We start from the raw sequence: 17,022 nt of genomic DNA, 5'->3' as shown, positions 1-17,022 counted from the left end.
ATATCTGAGATTAGACTGGAAGTCATAGTTGATTCTAGACCATGCACTCTCCATGGTGCTACCCATCTGCCTTGTCAGCAGCACCTTAAACTTCTGTCACCTCAGGAGTCAACATGTGAATTGTTGTGGTCACTGTTACAGGAGGGGGGCACTCATGTCAGTGAAATCACATGTCCTTAAAATTAAAGAATTCATTCAGGACCCTCAATGTCTTTTGCCAGGATTTGAATTCAGATATCTGACTCCAGTTTATCATTCCATCCTTCTGGACTCAGATACTTAAGGAATAAACCTATGTAAAGGGTGATGTGATTTGGGGAAAATATTTTTATTCATATCCTTTGTTTTTAAATTTCCCTCTTTTGTTGTTCTAGTTTTCAGTTGTCTGACTCTTTGTGATCCCATTTGGGGTTTTCTTGGCAAAGATACTGGAATGGTTTATCATTTCCTTTTTCAACTCCATTGTACAGATGGAAAAATTGCAGCAAATTGGGTTAAATGACTTGCACAGAGCTAGTAAGTGCCTGGGGCCATATTTAAGTTTAGGAAGATGAGTCTCTTTGATTCCAGACCCACAGCTCTCTGCATTGTGCTACTAGCTGCCCTTCACTCCCTCTACCAGAGATTTCTCTCTTTCAATAAAAAAGAAAAAAAATCAGCAAAGCTAGTTACATCTCTCTGTCTCTCTCTCTGTCTCTGTCTCTGTCTCTCTCTCTCTCTCTCTCTCTCTCACACACACACACACACACACACACACACACACACACACACAGTATTGAATGCATTTTTGTTCCATGCTTACAGAGTTTCTGCTACCTTTAATAATGATAAGTAGTTATTAGAGTGATATTCCTTAACAAAGACTTTTTTTCCCAATTACATGTAGAGATAGTTTTCAACATTCTTTTTTTTTTTGTTTTTTGCAAGGCAAATGGGGTTAAGTGGCTTGCCCAAGGCCACACAGCTAGGTAATTACTAAGTGTATGAGACCGGATTTGAACCCAGGTACTCCTGACTCCAAGGCCGGTGCTTTATAAACTGCGCCACCTAGCTGCCCCTCAACATTCATTTTTGTAAAATTTTCTTCCTCCTGTTCCTCCTCCCTCCTCCCCAAGACAGCAGGCAATTGACATAGGGTATTATATATGTGCAGCCATGTTAAGCATATTTCTATATTAGACATGCTGTGAAAGAAGAAAAAGAACAAAAGAGAAAAAGCAAAAAAGTTTTTTTTAAAGTGAAAATAGTATGCTATGATCTGCATTCAAAGTGAATGATTGCCTAAAAAATACATGCTAGTAGATATAATGGAATAATATTCGTGTTTCATCCATTTATATGTCTGTCTGTCTGCCTACTTATCTACCTATTCATTTATTTAATTCTGAACTTAAGAAATAAAACAAGCATTTCCGTAACAAAGAACAACAGAGGATTGCACCTGAAATTGCAGCTCCATTATGAATAGCTTACTATTCCTTTCAAATATACAGAAAAGTTATCATATATCACTCCCCCATAATAGATGACTATCATAAGATTCAAACATCTTCCTTCATAGGATTTTTGTGGTTAATCTGGGTGTTTATGATAGAATAACATGGTTATCCAAAATTGTTCTTTAAAAATACTGCTGTTCTCTTGGTTCTGCTTATATTGCTCTTTGTTTTCTGATGGTCCCTCTGAAATCATTGAACTTATCATTTCTTATACAGAGTAATGTTTCATCATACATATATACCATAGTTTATTTAACCATTCCCCAATTGATAGACATCACTGCAATTTGCAATTCTTTGCTAACAAAAAAGAAAACTACCGTAAATTTGATGGAGAGTAGATAGATCAGTAGGTGGATAGAGTAGAAGGGCCAGAGTAAAGCAGAGGGACACATATGCTGCCCACAACATTCCAAGTGTGACCCAAAGCAGACTTCATTGTAATTAAGTGGAAGATATTTAATAAAATGAATAAAATAAAACAGGTAGCAATACATTTTAAAATTAAGTCATGATGAGAGGGGAGCAGAGCCAAGATGGCAAAGTAACAGCAAGAACTCTGAGATCTCCCCCAGACCACCCCAAATATCATTAAATAATGACTCTAGCCAAATTCTAGACTGGCAGAACTCACAAAAAAGATTAAGTGAAACAATTTTCCAGTCCAAGACAACTTGGAAGATCTGAGGGAAGGGTCTGTTACATTGCAGTTAGAACATGCCCACAGCTCAGACTGGGTGTGCCAGAGCAAATTGGCTCTAGCCATCCAGGAACAGCTGGTCACTGGGATGCCTCTTAACCCAGGGATTGTCAAGGACCACTTTGAAGATGAGCAGAAAAACTGCCAAACAAGAGTGCACATGGAGCCTGGTCCAGCACAGGCCTCAATGCAGACCCAGCTCCAGGGGACCAGTAGCAGACCTCGAGAGCCACCCGGCAAATGCTTCCAGAGCATTCAGCCTATGGACAGTAAGGAGGTCAGGGAAGTTTGCAGAGGTCTCTTTGCTGTTCCTGAGGCAGGACTGTGTTGCTTTGCTCCTGCTCAGATCCAGGTCCCAATCTGGGGGCCCCAGTCTCAGGAAAAGGAGCAGAAGCACAACATAACTCATGGCCTGTAGTGGAGCATGGGGTCCTCAAAGCTCGAGTACAGAGGGGAGAGTTTGTGGTCACTTACAGACCAGAGCACAGACCAAGAGAGCAGTCAGAGCTTCTCATTAGACCTTGGAGGAATTGAAGTTCCTGAAAACAGCTGCAAAAACCCTTGAAAGCTTGGGACAGTACGACCTCTGGAAGCTGAGCCAGCCCCACTGTAACAGAGTTAAAATCAAGATAAGGGCTGGAGAAATGAGCAAACAGAAGAAAAAATAATCCAACCATAGACAATAACTTCGGTCCTAGAGAGGATCAAAATACACACTCAGAATATAACAAAGTCAAAGCTTTTGAATCCAAAGCCTCCAAGAAAAATAGGAACTGGTTTCAGGCTATGGCAGAGCTCAAAAAAACTTTTGAAATTCAAGTAGGGAAGGTAGAGGAAAAATTGGGAAGAGAATGAGAGCGATGTGGGAAAATCATGAAAACTAAATCAGCAGCTTCTTGAAGGAGATACAAAAAAATTCTGAAGAAAATAAAAAACCAGTTTGGGTCAAATAGTTAAAAGCTGTTCAAAAGACTAGTGAGAGGAATGCCTTCAAAAAGCAAAATTAGTCAGATGGAAAAGGAGATAAAAAAGCTCTCTGAAGAAAATAATTCCTTATAATGTAGAATGGAGCTAAGGGAAGCCGATAACTTTGTGAGAAATCAAGAAACAAAACTAGAAGAAAATGTGAAATATCTCATTGAAAAAACAACTGACCTACCTGGAAAACAGATCCAGGAGAAGCTATTTAAGAATTATTGAGCCACCTGAAAGCCATGACCAAAAGAAGAGCCTAGACTTCATTTTTCAAGAAATTCTCTAGGAAAATTGCTCTGACATCTTAGAAGCAGAAAGTAAAAATAGAAATTGAGGAATCCACCATTCCCCCCCTGAAAGGGATCCCAAAATGAAAATCCAGAACTCCCATATCAACAAGAAAGTACTGCAAGCAGCCAGAAAAAAAACAATTCAAATATCATGAATCTACAATCAGGAAAACATAAGATTAAGCAGCTTCCCTATTAAGGGCTCCTATAGAGCTTAGAATATGATATTCTGGAAGGCCAAAAAGCTTGGATTACAACAAAGAATCAACTACTCAATAAAAATTAACATCCTCTTTCAGGGGAAAAGATAGACATTCACTGAAACAGCAAACTTTCAGACTTTCCTGATGAAATGACCAGAGTTGAACAGAAAGTTTGATCTTCAAGTACAGGACTCAGGTGAAGCATAGAGAGGGTAGATGAAAGAGCAAATTATGAGGGATTTAATGATGTTGAATTGCTTATATTCCTGCATGGGAAGAAGATACCGATAACTCACATGAACCTTCTCATTAGGGCAGTTAGAAGGAGGAGCATATATATATATATATATATATATATATATATATATATATATATATATATATATATATATATAGATATATAGATATAGATATAGATATAGATATAGATATATAGATATATAGATATATATATGGCACAAGAGGGAACTGAATATAAAAGTATAATATTGGAGTTAATGGATGAGAAAGGATTGGAAGAAAGGGCAAAAGATAGAATAGGGTAAGTTATTTTGTATAAAAGAGGCAAAAAAGCCATCTCAGCGGAGTGGAAGGGAGGAAGGTGAGGGGGAGTGAGCCTTACTTTTCATCAGAAGTGACTCAGAGAAGGAATAACATACATATTCAATTGAGTATAGAAACCTGTTTTATCCAAGAGGAAAAGAGGAGCAGAAAGAGATGAGAGAAAGGGGACAGAAGGAGGGGAGGGGGAATGTAGGTTATAGGAGAGGAAAGATTGTGGGAGGTGCTAGTCAAATACAACACACTTTTGAGGAGGGATAAGGGTGAAAGGAGAGAGAATATAATAAATGGAGGTGGGGGGAATAGGATAGAGGGAAATGCAGCTAGCAGTAGCAACTGGGAAAAATAGTGAAGCAATTTTTCTGATAGACTTATAATATAACTTAATATATGCTCTCCATCCCAAAGTCAGAGCTAATGGTGTCTGAATACAGACTAAAGCACCCTTTTTTCTCTCTCACTTTATTTTTCTTGGGGTTTCTCTTTCTTTGTGGGGGAGGGGTGTATGTTTACTTTTACAACATGACAATTGTAGTAATGTTTTTTTCATGGCTACACATTTTTAACCCTCACCAAGTAACTTACTTTCTAATGTGGGGTGTGGGGTGGGAAGGAAGTGGGAGACTTTGGAATTCAAGGTTTTGGAAGTAAATGTTGAAACTTGCTTTTGCATGCAGTTGGTGTTAAAAATTTTTAAATTAAATTATTAAAAATAAAATCTAAGTCAATATGCAGCCCATAGGGATCTTTATATAGAGAGATTAGTGGCCTCTGTTTCCATTTGAGTTTGATACCAATGACATAAAAGATTATTTAGGATCTGAAAGTCAGCGAAGGGTGGAAGATTAAAGATTGAGGAGAAAAAAAGGATGAATACTCAAATGAGATCCTAGAAGAAATGGGAGAAGGGAATGGCTGAACAAGTTATGCTAGATGATTGTTTTGGAAATTTATTATACTAGAAGAAATGATGAGCAGGATGCTTTCAGAAAAACCTGGGAAGACTTACCTGGCAAAGTGAAATGAACAGTATCAGGAGAACATTATAAGTAACAGTAGTATTGTATAATGATCAACTGTGAATGTCTTAGTTCTTCGCAGCAATGTAATGATCCAAGACAATTCCAAAGGATTTATAATGGAAAATGCTGTCAATCCTGTGCCTGAAAAAGAACCATTGCAGTCTGAATGCATCTAGAAGCGTATCTTTTTTAAAATTTTCTTTTTCATTTTTTTTATTTTCTTTCTCAGTATGACTAACATGGGAATATATTTTGCTTGACTACACATGTATTACCTGTATTGAAATGCTTGCCTTCTCAGTGGTGCAGGGAGAGGAGGGAGAGAATTTGGAACTCAAATTTTTTTTTAAATGTTAAAAATTATTTTTACATGTAATTGGGGGGAAATAAAATATTAAAAGTATATTTAAATATGTAAAAAAGACAACTAAAGCATAACTTTCTACATGAAGTTTCCCCTTCAACTGTTGCTGCTGTTCTCACACTATATTTATTTTTTCCCTTTATATATAACTTTGTTGTTTCCTCTATTAGAATGTGAGCTCTTGGGGTTTTTTTGTTTGTAAACAAAAGATTGTTTAATTAAATTTGTATTCCATGTAACAAGCACAGTGCCTGGCTATAATACCAATTTAATAAATTAATATGTATTGATTGCTAGGGGGAGTGGGGAAGGGGATGTAAAGATTGGTTTTCAAATTATTTTCTTCTTATATCACCTTACCAGGCTGTGGCAGCAGATTACTCAGGCCATAAATGCCAAAGATCAGACAGAAGCTACTCAGGAGAAATATATTTTAGAAGAAGCTCAAAGAAAGTCTGCCAGAGAACGGAAAGGAAAAAATAAAGAATGGGTTTGCGAGTTGTTTGAACTCGATTCAGTCACAGGAGAATGGCATAGATTCTCTCAGTGAGTAACTTAAAATGCTTTATAAATTATAAATAGAACATTTTAGAGCAGTTTTTGCAGATTAACACATTTCTGCCATTCTTTTTTATAGTAATTTAAAAAATTGAAGCCTGGTGTATTAGAGTGACTGTAATCTTAGCTAAGCATTTAGCTTTTAAGCGGGCTTACATTATAAAAATCAAATGGTGAGTTTGTAGAGTCTATTGTTAAATGTACCTATTAAAGTACAGGTCTGACCTTCCTGCTCAAAACCCTTCAAAGACTTGCCATTTATTCTAGGATAAAATAGTAGTGCCTCTACCAGGTGTGAAGGATGCTTGATAGTCTGGTCTTCATCTGTCCCACCAGCTTTATTTCATAACACTGGGCTTCCAAAAGAGCATTATTCTTCCCAATTGGATAAAATAGATATTAAATTAGATATAAAATAGATATTAAATTAAAATAGATATTAAATAAATATTAAAATTAAGATATAAATATAACAGAAAATCTTGTTTGCTTCCATGACCCCTTCTAATCACTTAAATATCACTTAATCTTCGAACATTAAACTCCACCTGTTGCCTTTGTGTATTTGCACAAGCATTCATCTCATGCCAAGAATGCCCTTTCTGCCTCATTTCTGCATCTCAGAATCTAGAACATCCTTCAGGGCTCAGAGCAGGTGCCACTTCCTCCCTGAAGCTTTCTTCAATCTTCTCAGTTTTTAGCCCTTTTCCCATACCAGTTTTCCTTACCCTTTATTTATTTGTGTATGTTTTATATTTTCCCAGGATTCTTTGAAGGAGGGGACTATTCTATTTGTTTATATAAAACATAGCTAGACCTTTCCTATAGTGTGTGTTTAATTATCAACAATTCATTGTTATTTGCTGTTTTAAGTGAGTAGCCCTTTATAAAGAAAGTTTATTCTTATATGAAAGAAGTCCATTCTGGTGGGGTTTTTTGTTTTGTTTTTGAAAAGAAAACAAAGAAAACTATTCCATTTAAATAGTATTAATAAGCTCATTAAGAGGTGGGAAGCATGTCTTCTTTGTATAGCAGATAGCATTATGTCATGTTAAGGTGGGTGGCTTTTTTTTTTTTTAGGTTTTTGCAAGGCAAATGGGTTTAAGTGGCTTGCCCAAGGCCACACAGCTAGGTAATTATTAAGTGTCTGAGACTGGATTTGAACCCAGGTATTCCTGACTCCAGGGCTGGTACTTTATCCACCACCTAGCCGTCCTTCCACTGTGCCACCTAGCTGCCCTAGGTGGGTGGCTTCTTAAAGAGTTTTTTTTGTGATGAAGATACCCCTAACAAATATTTTTCTTTATTCTTAATAGTACCTGGCCATGGAATCCTCTGAATGATCTGATACAGTTTGAAAAGGATGGTATCATCCAAACTAAAGTCAGACATTGGACACCAATGGTATGTCCTCAAAATGGAATTAAACTTAGCTATTTCTATTAATGCTTTCAATATAGATATGTAGTGATTCAAAAAACTAAAAGACCAAACTTGATAAAAATCATAAATTTAAAATCATTTACCATTTGTTTTGAAAGAGAGAAAGCATGGAGTAGTGACTGGCGAGTTGGCCTTAAACTGGGAGATGTAGATGAAAATCCTGCTTCTGACATGGATTGTGCTATATGACTTTGGGTGATCCATGTTATTTGTCAGTGCTCTGGGCAACTCTTGTAAAGTTGTACGTTGCAGAGGTTCTGAAAGACCTACATGGATGGTAGAGTTTGCTTCATAGGCATTCCTTATACCACTGAAATCACAAGTCCAGTGCCTATCCCTGTCCTTGTTTTGAAAAACATATTAAAATTAAAATATAAGTATAATCTAATCACTTAAATATTTTTCCAAATTTTTTGTGGTAACCATTTTTATATGATGAATCATTGTATATTTTGTTCTGATTCTACTTTTTTTCATTCTGTATAGCTTTGGATAAGACTTTTCATTTTTTCCCTCAATTTTTAAATTTTTTTATGCTGTAGTAATACTCTGTTATGTTGATATATTACCATATATATTCAAACATTTTCCAATTGCACATTTAGGTTGTTTCTTGGTTTTTGTTATTACAAATAAAACTGTTATAAATACTTTTGTATTATAGAATTTTTTCCTTGTAATAAAAAAGCATCTTAAATTTATAACTAAAAGTGAACTTGTAGATCCTTAAGTCCAGCCCCTTCTTTTTATAGATGAAGAAACTGGGGCTGAGAGAGATTAATTACTTAGGGTCACTTAAAAAATGACTTAGGTGACTTATAAAGTTACTTATATTGCTTTTATATTGAGCTATTTATATTACAATTATAATACTCTTGCAGTATTATGAAGGCTAGATTGAAGACTGTGATAGAAGTGGAGGAAGAAAGTGAGGTAGAGGTAAGAAAGGGACAGGATGGTAGAGTATAGAAGAATTAGTAACTGATTGCACATAGGAATTGAGGGAAAGGCTAGGGCACAGGTTTAGTTGTTGACTAGGGTGGTTACAAAACACATTTGGAGGAAGTTATGGATGTTTGAGGAGAGTTAAAAAGGGCATCTCCTAAGTAGGTTTCATGTTACCACGTCTCCTCCATTTTTAATTTTTGTCCTGACATTGAAACCCACCTTTCTAACCTTATCTCATGGGCTAACCCTCATGCATCTAGGCTTTAACCAAACTGAACTGTATGGTTGGCATTTGGTGAATATTTGTTGAATTTGATTATATATGTTTTGTTTTGTAAATAAAATGGAAATAAAAACTTTGACAGAATATTAAAATTGGAAGGCAGCATAGTGGTCATCTAATCTAATCCCTATCTAAGCATGAATTCACTGAGCAACACATCTGATAGGTGGTCATCTAGGTTCTGTAGATCTCTAGTTAGGGGAGAACTCACTGCTTCCTGTGGCAGTTCATTGCTCTTTTGTAGAGCTCAGACTGTTGGTAAGATTTTTCTTTATGTTAAACCTACATTTGCTACTACCTCTGATGATGTCTCAATATCTCTGTTGACTCTGGAATAAATTGTGAATTCTGCATAGTGTTTAAGGGCCCCCCTCCCACATCTTGGCATCATTTTCTCTTTCTAGTCTTATTTCACCTTCACAGTGCTTAATAAGATGGCAAAACTGGACTGTTAACTTTTTACTCAAAGACTATATATAATATCTCCTACCACCAAATATCTTTTTTTGTGTAAGTGATTCCTTGTGTCTGGAACCAACATTTCTCAGCCAATTTACTTTCATAAATTTGTGAATTTTAGGTTAGTGTTCCAAAAATAAAGCATAAACCAAGCAGGCAACTGAAGAAAGTGGTAAAAGGCTATTCCTCGCCAGAACTTGATATCCAGGATTCCTCCAGAAGTGAGGGTAAGACCATTTGTTTTAGTGTGCTCATCATAAAAGCCATAAACCCAGAAAATAATACAATCTAAAACTTAATGATATACCAAATGGAATAAGAGTTTTGAGGGAATGGTGAGAATTCTTGAAATGACTAATAAACTTTGAAGATATGATACTATAGAGTGGAAAATTTGGGAAGAAGTTGCTATAAACACTTCTTGATCTTTCCATTATTGCCCTTTGAAAAAGTAACCATAGTGTATATTTGAATTTATATTCAAATATAATTATGTTAGTAAAAATAAGAAATTTCAACAATAATAATTGACTATTGAAGGTTAAATATAGATCAAATTTTGTCATTTTTCATCCTTACTACACAAGACCAGCATTTGTGAATCTACTTTTAGCGCCTTAGTTTTAAGCTTTCTAGAAATATTTGGTGGTACAAAGAAGGTTCAACCTTCAGGAAGCTTTCAGTCTAGTTGAGAAGATAAATTATTTATGCATGAAAATTTGCTTTTAGGAGTTGAGAGGAGAAACCACGTTGGGATAAGGTAATAAAAGAAATGAGATGAACTGGACCTCAGTGGATGGGCAGAATATGTCTAGGAGAAGAAGGAAGTAAACATTCCATGTAGGTTTATGGTGAGAGGGAAAATAGAAGAAATAGAATGAATGTAATCATGAAAATATAATGGAGAGTGACTATAGCTTAAAATAGAGGATTATTGTAAGGGATCCTAAACTATCTTAACGAGCTTGAACAATGGGCCAAATTTTATAAAATGTTCAACACTTGGGTGTAAAAAATTAACTGTATAAATAATATGGTAGCAATAGCACAGTTGACTCTAATTTAAATGACAGTTCTTAGGAATTGAGTAAGTTCAGTGAGTCTCTCATAGTATCAATGGAGTAATATAAAAGAACAATTCCTAGTCCGGAAAAGAGATATAATGTTCAAAATGTCCAAGAAGAGGATATTGTGTTGTCCTTGACTCTTCTCAGGGCCATGTGAAGTACTGTGCATATTTCTGAGTACCTTCATTTAGGGAGAGCATTGATAAGCTAGAACCTGTAGAGAAGCAGCAAACCGAGAGAGAGAGAGAGAGAGAGAGAGAGAAAAGAAAAGAGAAGAGAAGAGAAGAGAAGAGAAGAGAAGAGAAGAGAAGAGAGAGAGAACTGATGACTGTTAGAGGAAGATTGCTGAAAGAGATTGGAGATAGTTAATTTGGAGAAAAACCAGATTTATCTTCTGTTATGTGGAAAATGGTATGAAGGAAGACTTAGAAATTGGAGGGTAGATATTAGAGAAGGCAGCTTTAAGCTTATATTATAATAAAAACCTTGCTGACCATTAAAGCTGAAGTAAACTGTCTTGAAGTTCCTTTCAGTAGAGATTTTTCACAAAAACTGGATTTTGTAAAAAATAATTCTTGTCTAGATATGAGTTTAATTCAGATGACCCTTTCAGGGCCTTTCCAACTCTTAGATTCTTTGAAGAGAATTGTAGGAGATAAGGAGCTAAGATATACTCAGGTCAGATTAGAAAAAACACAATGTAAAGCTAAGACTTTTAATTGTGTAAAACTATTGAAGGTTTATGAATGGAGTATGACATGAAAGTGTTATTTTATAAAAATAAAGCTTGGAAAATGATATATAGGATAGATTTAATAGAGTGACTGGAAAAACTAGTTTTAAGTCTAGACATGTGATAAGGAGAGGTCTGAAAACAAAATCATAGTAGGGATGAAAAGGAACAGATATGAGAGGTCATTGTGAAAGAAAGAGTCAGTAGAACTTGGTGATTTGTAGACTATTAAATCCAATAAATATGGGGAGTCAAAACTGTTTCAAGTATGGTGAAGTGAAAGATGGCACCATTAACAGAAATAATAAAAGCTCCTCTTGGAAGGCATTGTAGCTCAGTGGAAAGAAGTCTAGATCTAGAGTCAGGGGAACTGGTTTTAAATCACAGCTGTACCCCTAATTACTAAAATCTGGATTAAAATTAACCATAGGGCAGCTTAGGTGACGAAGTGGTTAGAGCACTGACCCTGGAGTCAGGAGGACCTGAGTTCAAATCTGACCTGAGACACTTAATAATTGCCTGGCTGTATGACCTTTGGCAAATCACTTAACCCCATTGCCTTAAATAAATAAAAAACTTTTTAAAAAGTTACTTAACCTATCCAGATCTGTTTCTTTTTCCTTGAAGGGGTTTTTCTAAATAACTTCTTTTCAGCTCTAAATCTATAAGTTTACATTCAATGATAGTGCTGGGGAGGGGAAGTAATATTCTTTCTCCTTTCTTCTTCCCTCTACTTTTCCCCTTTTCCTGCTCCCCAACTGCATCTGCATCTAAAAATATGCCATACTTTGCATTATAACTTAGAAAAATAAATCACATAACCAATATTTTCTAGTTTCAGTTGTGACTTTAAATTTATTTGGCAAAATTTTGTGAGAATTTAGTTTCTATTGTATAATTTCTCAAAAATTAAAGTCAAGGGGCAGCTAGGTGGCGTAGTGGATAAAGCATGGGCCTTGGAGTCAGGAGTACCTGGGTTCAAATCCGGTCTCAGACACCTAATAATTACCTAGCTGTGTGGCCTTGGGTAAGCCACTTAACCCCATTTGCCTTGAAAAAACCTAAAAGGAAAAAAAATTTAAGTCAAGCCAAAAACAATTGGGGGATTGGTATAATTGAAATCCCTTGGTGGAAACAAACACTTCTTTTAAGTATAGAAACACTTCATTGTTTCATCATTTTCCATCCTAAATGTCTTTTTAGCTCAAGTGCTAAAACCAAGTTCAAGAAGAAAGAAGATAGTAGATCTTGCAGATCTACAGAGTTCCATTGATTCTATTAAAAAAAAACACAGGAAGACCTCACAAACCTCTCTAATGCCACCTCAATGAAGAGCTACTTCAGGGCCCTTGTCAGGGCTCTTCCTCCTTGACCTCAGCTGGGAGGCCAGCAGCCTAGGCACCAGGGGTTCCTCCGAGGACACCTGTCCTAAGTCAGAATTGTTTTCTTCCTCTTTAGGTATATTTTCTGTTCTTTTTGCCTGGAAGTCATTCTGTCATTTTTAATATAATATGATAACTCAATGGGGAGGTGTTCCTCAGACTGCTTTGCATTCTTTTTCTAACAGGGAGATCATCAATACTACAAACACATGTAGCTGGTATTTTCCATAGCCATAAAGATAAACATTGAATACTTTATCAAAATCAATTGAATTCAGCAGTTTGTTATAGGTCCTAGTCCTAGAGATCCAAAGAGCAGAGAGAAAATATTCTCTGCCCTCAAGAAACTTGGAATCTGTTGGAGAATTCTATGTTAACTAGAGAATTCATCCTGCTCCCCATCTTCACTTGAAACTTCCTTTTCTTACTAGTCACCCTTAAGACTTCTCCCATGGAAAAGGGCTGAAATAATCTACCTCTGGAAACCTTTAGCCCCCTGGTTGCAATTTCTTTCCCAACTCATTAGCATCACTATAGAGACTCTCCTCTCTCAGCTCTATTTGTCATTCAAGTCAAATCTTCCTCTTCTTCCACATCTTCCTCTTATTTCTTTTCTTTTTTCTTTTTATTAAAGGTTTTATTTGAGTTTTAACAGTTTTTCTCCCAATCTTACTTCCCTTCCCCCTCCCACAGAAAGCAATCTGTCAGTCTTTATTTTGTTTCCATGTTGTACATTGATCCAAATTGAGTGTGATGAGAGAGAAATCACATCCTTAAGGAAGAAACAAAAAGTATGAGATAATAAGATCAGACAATAATATATCTGTTTTTTTTCAAAATTAAAGCAAATAGTCCTTGAACTTTGTTCAAACTCCACTGCTCTTTATCTAAATACAGATGGTATTCTCCATTGCAGACAGCCCAAAATTGTCCCTGATTTGTTGCACTGATGGAAGGAGCAAGTCCATCAAGGTTGATCATTGCCCCCATGTTGCTGTTAGGGTGTACAGTGTTTTTCTGGTTCTGCTCATCTCACTCAGCATCAGTTCATGCAAAACACTCCAGGCTTCCCTGAATTCCCGTCCTTCCTGGTTTCTAATAGAACAGTAGTGTTCCATGACACACATATACCACAGTTCGCTAAGCCATTCCCCAATTGAAGGACATTCACTTGATTTCCAATTCTTTGCCACCACAAACAGGGCTGCTATGAATATTTTCGTACAAGTAATGTTTTTACCCTTTTTCATCATCTCTTCAGGGTATAGACCCAGTAGTGGTATTGCTGGGTCAAAGGGTATGCACATTTTTGTTGCCCTTTGGGCATAGTTCCAAATAGCTCTCCAGAAGGATTGGATGAGTTCACAGCTCCACCAACAGTGTAATAGTGTCCCAGGTTTCCCACAACCCTTCCAACAATGATCATTATCCTTCCTGGTCATATTGTCCAATCTGAGAGGTGTGAGGTGGTACCTCAGAGAAGCTTTAATTTGCATTTCTTTAATGATTAATGATTTAGAGCATTTTTTCATATGGCTATGGATTGCTTTGATCTCCTCATCTGTAAATTGCCTTTGCATATCCTTTGACCATTTGTCAATTGGGGAATGGCTTTTTGTTTTAAAAATATGACTCAGTTCTCTGTATATTTTAGAACTGAGTCCTTTGTCAGAATCATTAGTTGTAAAGATTGTTTCCCAATTTACTACATTTCTTTTGATCTTGGTTACATTGGTTTTATCTCACTTACGTTCTAAGGGAGAGTTCATCCCATTCACATTCAAAGTTATAATTACTAACTCTTTATTGCTCTCCATGCTATCTTCCCTCTGTTTGTATTTTTTCCTTTTTTTCCTTTTATCCGTATTCCCCGATATTCTGTTTCTGAATACTACCACCTTCAGTGTGTTTGCCCTATGTCAACCCCCCTCCTCCTTTCTTTCCCCTCTCCTTTTTCTCCTTCTTCCCTCCCTTCTTTCTGTTAATTCCCCTTTTTCTCCCCCTCCCCATCTCCTTCCTCCCCTGTTCCTCTTTTAATACCTGAAAGGCATGGTAAGTTTCTTAACTTAACTGAGTGTTTATATAAGTTAACTTTAAACCAAATCTGATGAGAGGAAGATTCAGGTGATTCTTAGCTTCTCCCTTCTTCCCCTCTACTACAATAGGTCTTTTGTACCTAGTAATGTAAGGAGATTTACCCCATTCATTCTCCTCCCTCTTCCCCTTCTCCTTACTGGCTCCCTTTTTAAGGAAGTGTTGGTTTTAATCATTCTATCTGAGCCACAGAAAAGTCATGAGTATCCATCACTTCTGGCTAAGTATATTCTCTCTAATGGATTAACTATTCTCAAGAGTTATGAGAACCTTTTTCCCAAGTGGGTAGACAGCCAGTTTCATCCTACTGGATAGCAGTTTTTTTTTCTTTAACTTTCTCCCCCACCTTTTTTTTTAACCTTTTCATGTATCTCTTGAGCCTTCTGTTTGATGTCCAAATTTTCTATTAAGCTCTGGTCTTTTCATCAGGAAATGTTGAAAGTCTCCCATTTTGTTAAATGTCCATCTTTTCTCCTGGAAGAGAAGGCTCAGCTTTGCTGGGTAGTGGATTCTTGGCTGCATTCCAAGCTCCCTTTCTCTTCGGAATGTCTCATTCCAGGCCCTTTGATCCCTTAATGTTGTTGCAGTCAGGTCCTGTGTAATCCTTACTGTGTGTCCTTGGTATCTCAATTGTTTCTTTCTGGCTGCTTGCAGGATTTTCTCTTTTATCAGATAGTTCTAGAATTTGGCCACAACATTCCTTGGTGTTTTTATTTTAGGATCTCTTTCTGGAGGGGGATAAATGTATTCTTTCAATAACAATTTTGCCCTCTGGTTCCAGGATATCAGGGGCAGTTTTCCCATCACTAAATCCTGTAATATTAAGTCCAGGCATTTTTTCTATTCAATGTTTTCAGGAAGACCTATAATTCTCAGGTTGCCCCTTTTTGATAGGTTCTCAAGTTCAGTGGTTTTGCTGGTGAGGTTATTTTCTTCTATTTTTTCAATTTTTTGGTTTTGTTTAACAGGCTTTTGCTGCATGAAGTCATTAGTTTCCACAGATTCCATTTTTTTTAAAGAAGAATTTTCTTCATTTACCTTTTGCATCTCCTTTTCCAATTGGTCAGTTCTATTTTTGAAAGTTTTCCATTTGACCAATTGAAGTTTTGAAAGAATTATTTTCTTTTTGCATTTGTCCAATGATTTATATTTTCCAATGATTTCTTTTCTTGTTATAAGGTGTTAATTGTTTCTCCCAAATCTTCCAATTGATTTTTCAACTCCTTGATTTCTTCAAGGAAATATTTCTGTGCTGGAGATCATATTCTCCTCAGAGGTTCTAGATCTCTCTGAGTTAGGGTCTTTTCCTTCTAGGAATTTTTCTATGGACCCCCCCCTTTTCTGGCCTTTCTTCATTTTACTGAGACCTTATGTTGGCAAGGGGTTGGTCCACAGAGTTTTGGTGTTGAGATCCCTAGAGGCTTTACTCACTGGATTTAGTAACTCCAAGTGGGCTAGCCAGAGGGCTGTGTTGGTTGCTTTCTCTAGAGTGTCTGTGACCTTAATTTGAGGCCCTCTCCCTTAACTTGGAGTAGGTGAAAGAAGCTGTTGAGTATTTTTGTCTTTCATCAGTGGTGGATTTTGCCCTAGGGCATGGTATTTCTCTCCCTGTTCACAGCTGAGGGAGGTCTTCTGCTCACAGCCTGGGGCAGAGGTGGGCTGTAATTGTGTTTGTTCTGGGAAGAGGCTTCAACTGAAATGAAGTACTGAAACTCTCCCTCCAGCTCTGCTGGCAAGCTCCAGACCTTCAGTGCCACAGCCAATGCCTTTGCTCCCTATTTGGCAGATCAGGCTTGCCATACTTTTAGACTTTCAGGCTCATCTGCCCCACTGATCAAGCTAGTAGAGCTCTCAGACTCTCACCCATCCCAAGTCCTATCAGACTGGTTACACTTTAAGGGTCTCAGTATCTCACTCCACTGATCAGGCTAGTCGAGCTCTCAGGATCTGACCTGTGCTCCTCGCAGAATCCGCCCTCTGAGCCTGGCTCACCCATGATCCCGGAGGAAAAATGCTGTGGTAAATGTTGTTCTTCTAGCTTCTCTTTCTGGGTTTTGTGGATTGGATTTCTCTTAAGAGGTTTGTTTCATATTATTTGTGAGGGAAGATCAGGAATTTAGCTCTGTGCCTGTCTTCTTCACCACCATCTTGGCCATGGCCAGAAGTCTCTATGTCTTTGTCTTTAATAGGTATTCTAAAACCTGTGTTAACAAGGCATTTCCCTCCACCCCCCTTTTCTTGCTACTCTGTCACTGCAGAAACAGAAAGGAGCTAGAGTGGACTGAGGGCTATTGGATATTTTCATTCTAAGTATTTTCATAACCAAATAATTCATCACCAAGTGTCATCCTGTTACTGGTGATAAACTTTCTCAATTGAGTGAGGCTAGCTTTCTGAAAGGCTGCCTTGATCATTAGAATTTAACTCTCAGTGTAACATGG

The 17,022-nt window shown here is 36.9% G+C and overlaps 1 pseudogene; it reads left to right on the top strand.

Moving 5' to 3' along the window:
* The window catches only part of LOC141512227 (oxysterol-binding protein-related protein 8-like), a 25,125-nt pseudogene extending 8,103 nt beyond the window's left edge, over positions 1-17,022 (top strand).

The sequence above is a fragment of the Macrotis lagotis genome, chromosome 2 (genome assembly GCF_037893015.1).
Source record: "Macrotis lagotis isolate mMagLag1 chromosome 2, bilby.v1.9.chrom.fasta, whole genome shotgun sequence".
NCBI classification, from domain to species: domain Eukaryota; kingdom Metazoa; phylum Chordata; class Mammalia; order Peramelemorphia; family Peramelidae; genus Macrotis; species Macrotis lagotis.
This window is presented reverse-complemented; position numbering and strand designations above follow the sequence as displayed.